Source organism: Zingiber officinale, chromosome 6A (genome assembly GCF_018446385.1).
Source record: "Zingiber officinale cultivar Zhangliang chromosome 6A, Zo_v1.1, whole genome shotgun sequence".
Lineage (NCBI taxonomy): Eukaryota > Viridiplantae > Streptophyta > Magnoliopsida > Zingiberales > Zingiberaceae > Zingiber > Zingiber officinale.
The window spans coordinates 126,210,716-126,222,895 of NC_055997.1; the positions used below are offsets into that span (position 1 = coordinate 126,210,716).

The 12,180-nt window shown below is 38.7% G+C and overlaps 1 non-coding gene across 1 annotated transcript; it reads right to left on the reverse strand.

Moving 5' to 3' along the window:
* Nucleotides 1-9,490: 9,490 nt before the first annotated feature.
* Nucleotides 9,491-9,596, reverse strand: LOC121998815. Its single transcript, XR_006116608.1, has one exon. It is a non-coding gene; the product is annotated as a small nucleolar RNA R71 (small nucleolar RNA).
* Nucleotides 9,597-12,180: the final 2,584 nt, after the last annotated feature.

Below are 12,180 nucleotides of genomic sequence, written 5' to 3' on the forward strand. Positions count from 1 at the left end.
GTGACAACACTACAAAATTTTTTATTCAAATTCAGGAACAAACATGAGGGATAACAATCTTTTCTTTTTTGATAACAAAGGAAGAGTTGAAAACCGAAACGAGCAAGAAGAGGAGAAAGCGAAAAGGGCATACAAGCAGAGAAGAATCTGAATTGCAATTGAAATTTTCCAAATACAAGATATCAACGATTCAATCAAATATTACTTCAAAGGTATTCATGTAAAAACATACTGAAAGGGAAAATGTAACAAACAAAATAATTTTATTCTTGGACAATCTAAATCAAAAGATTCAAGAAAACTAAAGAATTATGGACAAAATTAAATGACACCTACCGGCCCATTGTGAACTGATAAATCTTATCGGAGTCAAAATCGGAGGAATGACCGTCAGCGGAATTGTAGTTGGAGCTAAGTTCAAGAAGGCTCTGTTCGATAGGGAGGATATGTTCGATCATGTTGTCAGCAGGAATGGGGTCCAGGTCAAAAAGGATTTGTTAGAGCAGTCTCTCGCTGGAATCATACGAACTAGAGTTAGAGTCGGCGGAACCGGAGGAACTGGAGCCAGAGTCAACGGAACTGGTGTCGGAGGGGAACAGAAGGCGAAGATAACATGAGGAATCATCGCTGGAAGAATCGGAGGAGGTAGAATTGTGAGTTACTTCCGGTTGGAATAGAAGGCGCGAATGAGGAGGAGAGGACTCCGATGACCACCATGATGAATATGCTGCTTGACATCAGCGAATCTGTTGGTGTCGGCGTAGGCTAAACTGTGCGCTTCTCCTTTTGCATTGGCATCGATTTCGACACGACATATCGACGATGGAGAGAGTGAGGGAGAGAGAGAGGTAACTACGATTTATAACTTAAACATAGCAATAGTTTTTTTTTAAAAAAGCAAAAGTTATTAATCTCTTTACAATCAAAAGTTTTAGTTAAATATCATGCATAGCGACCCTAGACAGTGTAGCTTGCATTCCATCTTCTCGTGTCGGTCACTCCGCCTTCATGTCCTCTATCACCAACCTAAGACTACTCCCTCCACCTATGTAAGATTATAGTATGAGTCCACTGACTCAGCAAGTACAATCCATAAGTAGATCCTGTTGGGTTCTTCGGGCCGCGAAAACCCCGAATCACCCAAAGCCGTAGATCCGTGCAAGGAAAAACTGAACGAAAATTACGAGTACGAGTTTCAAAAACCTTTAGATCTACTCCTAGATCTATGTGTTGAGAAGTATACCTTGAAGCGTGCCCTTTCGCGTTCCCGCTCGTCCAAGGAGTTGCCGGATCTCTAGACCGTCAAGCGTCGGTCCTCTAGAAGTATCCACACGGACACGTAGGTGGAGAAAACCTCACACAAAGGTGTGCTAGCACCTTGGTAACATTCGGCCAAGCAAGGAGGAGAGGGAGAGGGAGATCTTGAGAGGAAGAAGGAAGAAGAAGCACACTTGAATGAAAATTGAATTCCCATTCAAACCAAAGTGGCCGGCCACTCTCTATTGTAACTCCCCTCATTAATGCATTAAGTTGTCATCAAGGAGAGAATGTAACCTCCATGAGGTGGCACTCACTAGTAACTCCCATGAGGTGGCAACCATGATGATGTGGTGCATCATCATTGGTCCACATCAATGCCAACTCACCAATGAGGTGGCATAAAGTCAAGTCAAACTTGACTTTTAATCTTCCTCTCAAGTCAAGTCAAACTTGACCAAATCTCTTCCATGGTTAATCTAATCTAACCATTTGATTCAAGCCAACTTAATATAATGAATCTAATTCATTTAATTAAATTGATTCAATGAGTCAAAATCTAAATTAGACTCATTGAACACATGAATCAACTTGAGTCAAACTCAAGTTAGCCCAATTAGGATTACTCTTAATCCAATTTGATTCATCAAATGAATCTAATCCTCTTGGTTCATCATATGAACCTAATCTCCATCTAATTGTCCTAAGTGTGTGACCCTATAGGTTCTTGTAACGTTGGCAATGCCCTAAACCCATTTAGGAGCATAAGTAATGAGCGGTATCTAGCAATACATCATTACTACCCAAGTTACAAGAATGTCGAGATCCGACATCACCTTGTGACTACTAATTGTGACTCCTCACAATATGTGACATTGTCCTTCTATCCTAGATATCTAGATTGATCAATATGAGGCATAGACCGTGTCATCCTCTAATCAATCTAAATCTTGAACTCCAAGTAGACACACTCGATCAAATGAGCTCAACATCTCATGTTGACTCATTTGGGCATGGCCATGCACTTAGTGGTCTCACTCTATCAAGAATACCAATGTCGCTCCCGTCATATGGGAGGGATAGATCCCATCTACATCACTCACATCCCTCTGCATAATTTGTTATATACCCAATAATCGCCTTTATAGTCCACCCAGTTACGGGTGACGTTTGAAGAAATCAAAGTACATAACTCCTTATGTAGGGATCCATGGTGACTTCAGGTCTAAGGACTAATAGTCATACTAATAGCCACATGAGAAAGTATATGACACTCATATAACGATCCATGATACTTTCTCATGGCGGGTCATTCAGTATACATTCTCCAATGTATACCCATGTATCAGCTTGATATCTCTATATCCATGACTTGTGAGATCAAGTCATCGAGCTGACCTACATGCTAGTCTTATTGCATTAACATTGTCCCTGAATGTTAATACTCGACTAGGAATGATTTAGAGTAGTGTTCCCTATATCATCTCACTATCGATTCAACTAATCGATTGATATAGGTATGAACCTTCTACTCAAGGACGCTATTATACTTAGTCTATTTGACACTAATACAAATAAGTATAATAACCAAACAAATGCCTTTATTAATATACAAGAATATGATACAATGAGTCCATACAATCATCAAATGATTGGCTCTAGGGCTCTAACTAACAGATCCAAAGTAGGCTACTACAACATGTACAATAAACAAAGAAGGAATTAAATCATAGGATAGTAAAAAAACCTCAATAGAACATAAAGAGATAAATATGGGACTATAGTGGTGAACCGTTAGAGAGCACAATCAATTTATCAGTCATAAACCTTGAGAGGTACCTCTTAGGTGTTAGTCAAATCCAGTTATCAGTCATGTTTAGAAGGACCCTCCTTGGAACTCATCCCAAGGCACCTAACCCGTATTGGCACCACCTAAACCCACATTTATCTAATTACCCTTACCAAGAAGACTATCATTACATATCAATTCAGTCTCTATCAATCCCTTTAATCTTAACCTTTATATCATATAAATATTCGGTAGCGTGATTCATTCATAACATGTATATGTATAGGTGATAAAAATCCTTACATTGATAGTTCAGAGCATCAAACCTTTGGACATCAAAATTGGCATTTATAGGAAACATTAGTTACAGTTTCCCATATATGGAGGACACTTGCTGTGCAGAGACAATTGAGCTCAAGATGAAACATATACAAGAGTATTCAAGACTTTAAACTATGCTCGCTCTGAAACAATGAATTCATAATAACATGGTCACAACATCTAAGTTATAAATCTAAACATGAATAACAACAACCATTACATGAATCTGACATAAACACTATCAATTAGACAAAAAAAAATCAAAACCTTATTATGCTTACAACAAGTCAGAACATCATCTACCTCAATCTGAAACATCACCTAAGTCTGATCTTAAATTAAACCTACAATAAATCAATTGAAACATACAGCTTCATAACATCCCTTATCATTAAGCATCACCATCTGGGCATGATATCAATGAAACATTCACATAAAATCGATTCATCTGAAACATGCACAGTTTAACATACAAAGGACATCAATTGAAAATGTGCCCAGTTAATTCCGCAAGCAACAAAACTCCGGAAACCCCAACTCCGCCCTTAATTGATAATCCTTTCCGAAAGTTGAAGAGACGGAATGCCGGAGATGTGGCGCTCACGCTGACCACTGGTGGACTCCGCGCGAACCTGCAACATAGACTACATTATTGCCGAGCCAGGAAAGTGATCCCCGGTGTTGGCCCTTCGACGCTCAAGTCAATCACTGGAGATGAAGAATAAAGCGGAGCAACAAGAAGACTACAGTAGCATAAACAGTGAATATCGCATGTAACGCGTACCTCCGTCGATGCTTGGACTCCCATTTATATAGAGTTCCAGTAGCGCGCATGCATGCTTACTAAGGTGAGCACGCGTCTCAAAGCTTTCCCTTAAAAGACTTGTTAGTAAAGTGTCCCTGACACAGTACCTTAACAAGCCGAGGATATCTCTGAAGTGACAGTGGAACCTTCCGCCATACGATCTTCTGGCATCCCATGCCTGGTGTCGGCAGCCCCAATTCCCCAAAAGGATGTGGAGGGATATCAAAGTACTATACCACTAGGTCGAGTGGGTTGGTATCAGTCCTCTATAATACTATGATTTTATTGGATTATTCTTTCAAAAATCGTGGAATTGAAGTAGAAATTTTCAACAATTTTTTGATGAATCGTTTAATGAGAAGACTAATTATTACTCATGAAGCCATTCAATCTTTTAGGTGCATGATTGAGGTTATAGATATTTGCAGATATTAGTATTAGTGCTGAAATTCATTGTTGACAAAGTTATATCCTATAGTAAATCATTTAGGACTTCCGGTGTTCCAAATGCCTTAGTTAAATGGGTCACTTATTTTGTTCTCTTGGAAAAACATAACCAACCCAATGCTAACATGCTGCAAGAGCTTCTTAGTCAGTATTTAAACACTATTATGTTGTGATTTTAGTAGAATTCGACGATGTTTGATAATATTGTCTCAACTTGTAGAGTGGTTTGTGGTTATTGAAGAACGAGGGTTTAAGCTTTTTGAGGATGACATTTTGGATCTAGTAATATTCAAGGAATCTCATGGCTGTGACAACACTAAAAAATTTTTTATTCAAATTTAGGAACAAACATGAGGGATAACAATCTTTTCTTCTTTGATAACAAAGGAAGAGTTGAAAACTGATGCAAGCAAGAAGAGGAGAAAGCGAAAAGGACATACAAGCGGAGAAGAATCTGAATTGCAATTAAAATTTTCCAAATACAAGATAGCAGATGATTCAGTCAAAGATTACTTCAAAGGTATTCATGTAAAAACATACTGAAAGGGAAAATGTAACAAACAAAACAATTTTATTCTTGGACAATCTAGAATCAAAAGATTCAAGAAAACTAAAGAATTATGGACAAAATTAAATGACACCTACCAGCTCATTGTGAATTGATAAGTCTCATCGGATTCAGAATCGGAGGAATGATCGTCAGCAAAATTGTAGTTGGAGCTAAGTTCAAGAAGGCTCTGTTCGATAGGGAGGATCTGTTCGATTGTGTTGTCGGCAGGAATGGGGTCCAGGTCAAAAAGGATTTGTTGGAGTAGTCTCTCGACGGAACCGGACGAACTAGAGTCAGAGTCGACGGAACCGGAGGAACTGGAGTCAGAGTCAGTGGAACTGGTGTCAAAGGGGAACAGAAGGAGAAGGTAACATGAGGAATCATCACTGGCAGAATCGGAGGATGCGAAATCGTGAGTTACTTTCGGTGGGAATAGAAGGCGTAGATGAGGAGGAGAGGACTCCGATGACAACCATGATGAATATGCCGCTTGACACCGGCGAATCTGTTGGCGTCGGTGTAGGCTAAACTTCACGCTTCCCCTTTTGCGTTGGGATCAATTTCGACACGGCATATCGACGATTGAGAGAGTGAGGGAGAGTGAGAGGTAACTACGATTTATAACTTAAACATAGAAATAGTTTTTATTTAAAAAAAACAAAAGTTATTATTCTCTTTAGAATCAAAGGTTTTAGTTGAATATCATGCATAGCGGCCCTAGTGATGTGCGTAGATTGTATACTCTTATTTAGCATGTTTTGACGCTCATTCACATACTTTGCACATGCTTTATCGATGCATTTTCGTACTTCCAGCTTTGCTTTTAGCATATTTACTCTTTTTGTTCGGAGATATGCTTTTGTGCATTTTCTGTACACAGGAGTCTTATTTGGTGAAGGATTTATGATCGTGGCCAGATCTGCAAGCAAACCAAAGGAGGAAGGCACCATCCTTGTGTGCCACATGGCCTTGCCATGGGGGGTTGCCCAGGCCATGTGAGGATCACCACCCGTGTGGCTGCAGCAAGAAAGGGAGTGGCCATGGTCGTGTGAGCTTCACACGGCCGTGCCAAGTTTTGAAGCCAACAGAGCCAGGACGTGTACACCACACGGCCCTGCAAGCCCTCCAGAACTGAAGCAGTGCATGACCGTGTAGATCTACACGACCGTGCAACATTTTCAGAGTCCAAGAATGCCCTGGTTGTGTGCACCACATGGCCGTGCAGGAGCTCCAGAGCCGAAGGTAGTGCAGGCCGTGTAGATCTACACGGTCGTGCAAGGGGAGCAGTGGAAGAGCAAGCCACGGTCGTGTCTCACACATGGCTTTGTGAGACAGGCAGAGAAGGTAGTAGCATAGGCTGTGTGAGCTTCAAACAGCCGTGTCTTGGGGCTGTGTGGCGCCCAAACCCCCCTCCTATATAAGGCCTTCTTCAAGATTTGAAAGGGGATCCTCTCCCTTTTGGGGGGAAAGAAGTTTTGGGGTGTTCCTCCACCTTCTTGGAGGGATTTTCCAGCGATCTAAGGGCAGATCTTCATCGTTTTGATTCCGGAAGCAAGGATTGGATCCGAATACCATTCTTCATTGTAGATAAGCCTTTCTTCCCTTTCTTTCTTAGATTTGGGGATCAAGATGCTTGTAATCTTCTTGTTTTCAGATTTCTTTCCTTGTTCTATGGATTAGATCTCTATGTTCTAGGATGGAGGGAGTATTTGTAATGAAGCTTTGGTGTAAAACTCTTGTGTATTTGCCAATTCCCTATTTCTATGATTTTGTCCTGTTTGTATCTCTTTGATCTTGTGTGATTTGTTGTGATTTGGACCTAATTCCCATACTTGATTGAATGTTTGAATATCTTGTGAATCTTGTAGAGATTGTTTCTCATTCGATTTTCTGAGGGACGTTCGTGACAAGAACAAGCCCGTGTAAGGACGTTTGAGGGAATGATCTTGAGGGTGAAATAAGGTTATTCAAGGAGGTAGGATAGATGGTGTGCATTAATCTTTTGTATCTTGATGAGATTGAGAAGCAATGAGTTCCTATGTTGGTTATCCGAGGGGCGCACGTGACAAGCAAGCCCGTGTAAGGACATCATAGGATTCATACATAATTGATCACATTTAGATATAAATTGCTGTCCAAAGCCGGTTGTCTATTGCAAGAGAGAACCGACAACCTTCTATAAATGATGGACAATTGAGGAATAAGATTTGGTAGATCATTTACATTGAATAACCTTACAAAGAAACTGAAACACCTAGAACATACCTTTATCATAGCCCTTATTCTTGTTTCTTATTCTTTAGTTTCTATGTTTTACTTTGCATAGTTGTACTTTTCTTTTGTTAATCCATTGATTAGTTATTTAGCTAACTCGTGTTGAAACATCTTTAGTGGTTATTGCAGTCCCTGTGGATACGATATCTTTTATTATTACTTACGACATTTCCGTACACTTGCGGAACGTCAACAAGTTTTTGGCGACGTTGCCGGGGACTGCGCTATAATATTAGAGATTATCAATTGAGTTAGACTAAACATAACTTTTCTTTTCATTACCATAGTTGTAACTAATCTTTAGAATTCTGTTTTCATAATTTTTGCATATCCTTCTACTTCTTGTCAATTTTTTGTTGCAATTCTAATTCTGCATTTTTAGTTTCTAACATTCTAGTCTAACTTTTCTCTGTTTTCTCTTTTGATTCAGTTTCTTTCTTCTTTTCTTTTTGAGAAAACATATCTTGTTCTTGTGTATGAGAAGATCAAACTTCATAAAGACATCAAGAATAACAAGAACTTATAAACACATTAGTTGATTAGCGTATGAATTATTCTAGACAATTTTCTTTTTCATTTTGTCTTTTCTTTCTTGTTTTCATTCACTTTCTTTCTTGTAATTTAAATTCTGCATTTTCTTTCTTGCTTTTCATATTGCATTTTATTTCTTGTTTTTGATTCTTCAATTTTTTTCTTCTAATAATTTTTTTTTCTTGAATATCCATGAGCACTAACATGTCAAGCAGGCCCATGAGAAATTTTTCTACACCCTTTTCTGTAAGATTTTTATCTCCCATTGTGCAACCTCAAATTGAAGCAGAAAGTTTCCAACTAGATCTAGAGTTAATTTTTATGATACAAGGTCATAAATTTGGAGGAGAAGTATTAGAAAGTCCTTATATCATCTTGAAATATTTTTAGAGATTTGTGATATGGTGAAATGTGAAGGAGTGTCAACAGATGCAGTTCGAATGATGGCATTTCCTTTCAGTATCAAGGATAAAGCAAGGACTTGATTATATTTGTAGGTGCAGCGGAGGCTGGCAAGAGGGGGGTGAATTGCTGAAAAAAATAAACTATACCCTCCTCGTTCTTTCAACTCAATTAGTGCAATAGTAAATAAAGCAGTAAAGTAATTAAAGCAGTAAACGGGAAAGAAACAGAAATTTAACCTGGTTACAACCAAGGAGGTTGTTAATCCAGGGCAATGAGAAGCGCACTAAAAAGAATCTCCTTTACTGAAGGCGGAGAAGCCTTTTACACTTTGGAAGCTTAGAACTATTGCTAGGAATTGCTACACGATTGATTGCTTGAGTTGTTGTTTAATTCCTAGCTCCAAGGGCCTTTAAATAGCCTCTGGAAATTCTATCCCGAGGGTCCATGGCGTCTCAAACAAGGTCCAAGGCGCCTCCAGCTCGGTGAGTGGATAGAATTCTATTCGGTGCTCGAACGGTCATTCTGACCTGGCTCAAGGCGCCTTCAACAAGCAATGAAGGTGCCTTCAATGTTGAAGGCGCCTTCAATGCATGTTTAAGGCGCCTTCAAGTTCCTGCTACAGTAACTTCCTGCTACAGTAACTTCCAGCCTCTTTTGACTCCTTTTCTTCTTCACTTTGGCTTCCAAAGCTCCATTCTTTTGGGTGATTGCGGCCAACCGAAATAGGGCTCACCCGAACCCAATTCCTGGCCTTCTCCTCAAGTAGGTTTCCGTCCGGCTTCTCGTCCCTCGAACATTGCACATGTTTTTCTCGCTCCACCGGAGTACTCTTTCGCAGCTCTCTCGTCCTTCGGATGCACCGAGCCCGTCGGCTCCCTTCCCGTGCCGTCTTTCTCGCTAGCTGCATCTTTCGCTCGACTTCTTGCGCTCCTAAGCTCCTGCACACTCAGACACAGGGATCAAAACACAGCAGGACCTAACCAACTTGGTTGATCACATCAAAACACCCACGGGGACCAACAATATTCTCTCCATCCTCAAAGTATCACAAGTTGGGAGCAATTGGAGAAGCAATTTCTGAATCATTTTTTCCCTCCAAGTAGAACAGTGTATATGAGGAATTGTATAACAAATTTTGCTCAAACATATGGAGAATCATTATTTGAAGCATGGGATAGATTCAAGAGTCTTCAAAGACAGTGCCCTCATCATGGTTTAGAAAAATGGTTGACCCTGCACATATTCTATAGGGAAATTTTTTTCTCAGATAAGTGTTTGTTAGATTCATCAGCTGGAGGTTCTTTTATAGATAAGAGTATAGATGAAGCATATATGTTAATTGATCAAGTGGCATTGAACCTCCATGAATGGTCGAACAAAAGTTGGATGGAATCTCCCTCAAAAATTCAAGAAGTGCAAGCCATAAATGTAAGAGAGCCTATCAAACAAAATACAGCTCAACCATCCAAGAAAGTTGAAGTTCACAAGTCACAGAATGAGGAGTTCAAACATTTGGAGGAAAAGATTAATAGCATAGTTTCAAAATGGTTCAAAGAAGACCTTCCTCCTTCACAAAAAAGATCTAGTGTAAATGATAATGATCTTAAGTTGAGAAGTGGCAAGAATCATGAAGAACTTCTGAAAAAGGACATGTTTAGAATTGAAGAGAAGAACAATAGAAGATCACATGAACTCAGTTCCATTATTCCAGGAGGTTCCCAAATGCCACAAGTACCTTTCCCTCAATGATTGATCATACCAACACTAGATAAGCAAGTTGAACCTCCTCCATAAGTTAAAAGAGAATATGGGAAATTAGAAGTACCTTTCCCAAGACCTTCACTAAGGGTTCCTTTTCCACAAAGGTTAGTGGGGGTCAATGAGAACAATGACTTTAAAAAATTCTGTGACACTGGTAAGGTTGAGTGCAAATTTCATAGTGTGTATAAAGATGAAAACTCTTCAGATGAGGATTGTAATGATAATGCAGTGGATAACGAGTTTTTAGATCTACATCCGTGTTTTATTGGAAGTTATAGTGAAATTAAATTTTCAGATGATGAATGTGATGTGGTAGATCAACTTAAAACTGCAAGTGAAGTTATTGATCCTCCTATAGTTGATTCTCCTATTGAGGATATTGATGTTGGTTTGTTTTTTGATGTTTGTGTTGATGATGTTCATATGGAACAATGTGTAGGGAGCTATGTTGTGAAAGCAGCATCTCAAGAATCACCCCCTTTATCCACACAATCCTTAGATGTTGTAAGAGTTGCAAGAATTGAGCATGTTGTGGACCAATGTGTAGGGACTTATATAGATATGATTGAGTCTCAAGAATCACCATCTTTGATATCATCAACACCTGAGCCTGAGCCAGACCCAGGACCATCATTTGATTCAGAGGAAGTCGCATCCACATGTTTAGAAATATCAAGTATCTCTCAGTAAAGCAAGGTAAGTACTTGTGATCTTTTAGAAAATTTTATAGAAGTACCTATCATTGACTTTGTTAGATGTGCTTCAGTTTTTATTTCTTATTCTTCTTATCTTAATATGGTTATGGCTCTATCTTATCTAATATGTTTGTGGGAGATTTGTACTTTCTTTGCATGTGCAGTTTTCACTTGGGCTAATGATTGGAAGCTCACACTAAACCGTCTTCGACCACTTGAGAGAACTTCAAAGAAGACAAAGATGGAGAGAGCAATACTTCATTTTGTAATTCCTATATTGGAAGCTCCCTCCATAATAAGAGCCCTTGGTAGGAGGGTGTTGAAATATCTTACCCCTCCAAGAGCGAGATTTAGATGAATCTTATGAGGTGGTCGAGCTAATGACCTTAAACAAGCGCTTCTTGGGAGGCAACCCAAGTTCTTCAATCTTGTTTTCATTCATATTTTTAGTTTCTTTCTAGTTTCATTTCTTTCTTTATAATAAATTTGTATCCTCTACTTAATTTTTGTTATCTGTTTTCTTTTATAGGACTCAAAGATTAGGAGAAGTGCAACTACATGATGGAGAAGTTCATGACATGGACATTTGGCACGCATCATTTGGTAACTTCTTTTCCTTTTAATCTCCTCTACATTATTTTTAGTTTTCATTGGGATAATTAAAAATTTAAATCTGGGGGGATGCATTAGATGCATTTGGTTTAGTTTGCTCATTTCTTTGTTTTTGTTTTTGCTTATGTCTTGCATTTTGTTTTGATTTTTTGTGGCATACATCTTGAGAACATAAAACTTCACTTATATGCTTTCTTGTATTTAAGTGAAAATGTTAGCACATTCATTATCTAGTTTCATGATGTTGTAAATGATGCTAGTAGTATGCTTAGTGTATTTCTTTTCTCTATCTTGGGTATCATGATATAAGCTAAGTATCATATGGAGATAGGTTTTAGTTTTGGCTTGACCTTAAGGATCTTACCTTCACTTCACTATACTTGAGCATGGATTGTTGATATCATTGAAATAGTCATGATTCATCTTATTTGTTTAGTACTTGGTTTCCATGGTGATTTCTCAAACTTCATTTTGGTTACTGGATGAGGCTCAAATCATGTAAGCTCATTTGGAAAAATCAAAATATCCCAACATTTGTGCTAAAAGTACATTTGTGAATAAGATTTGCACAATGCAAATACTTATGAAAAAAATAGAAAAAAAAGAAAGAGAAAAAAAGTGAATAAGGGATATAAAAAATAGTTATCGTGAGTGGAATCTAGCAAGTCACCCCTTTGAGACCGAGTTAGGTTACTGAGGAAATGACTGCTTAGCTTCTCTTGAGATTGAGCAT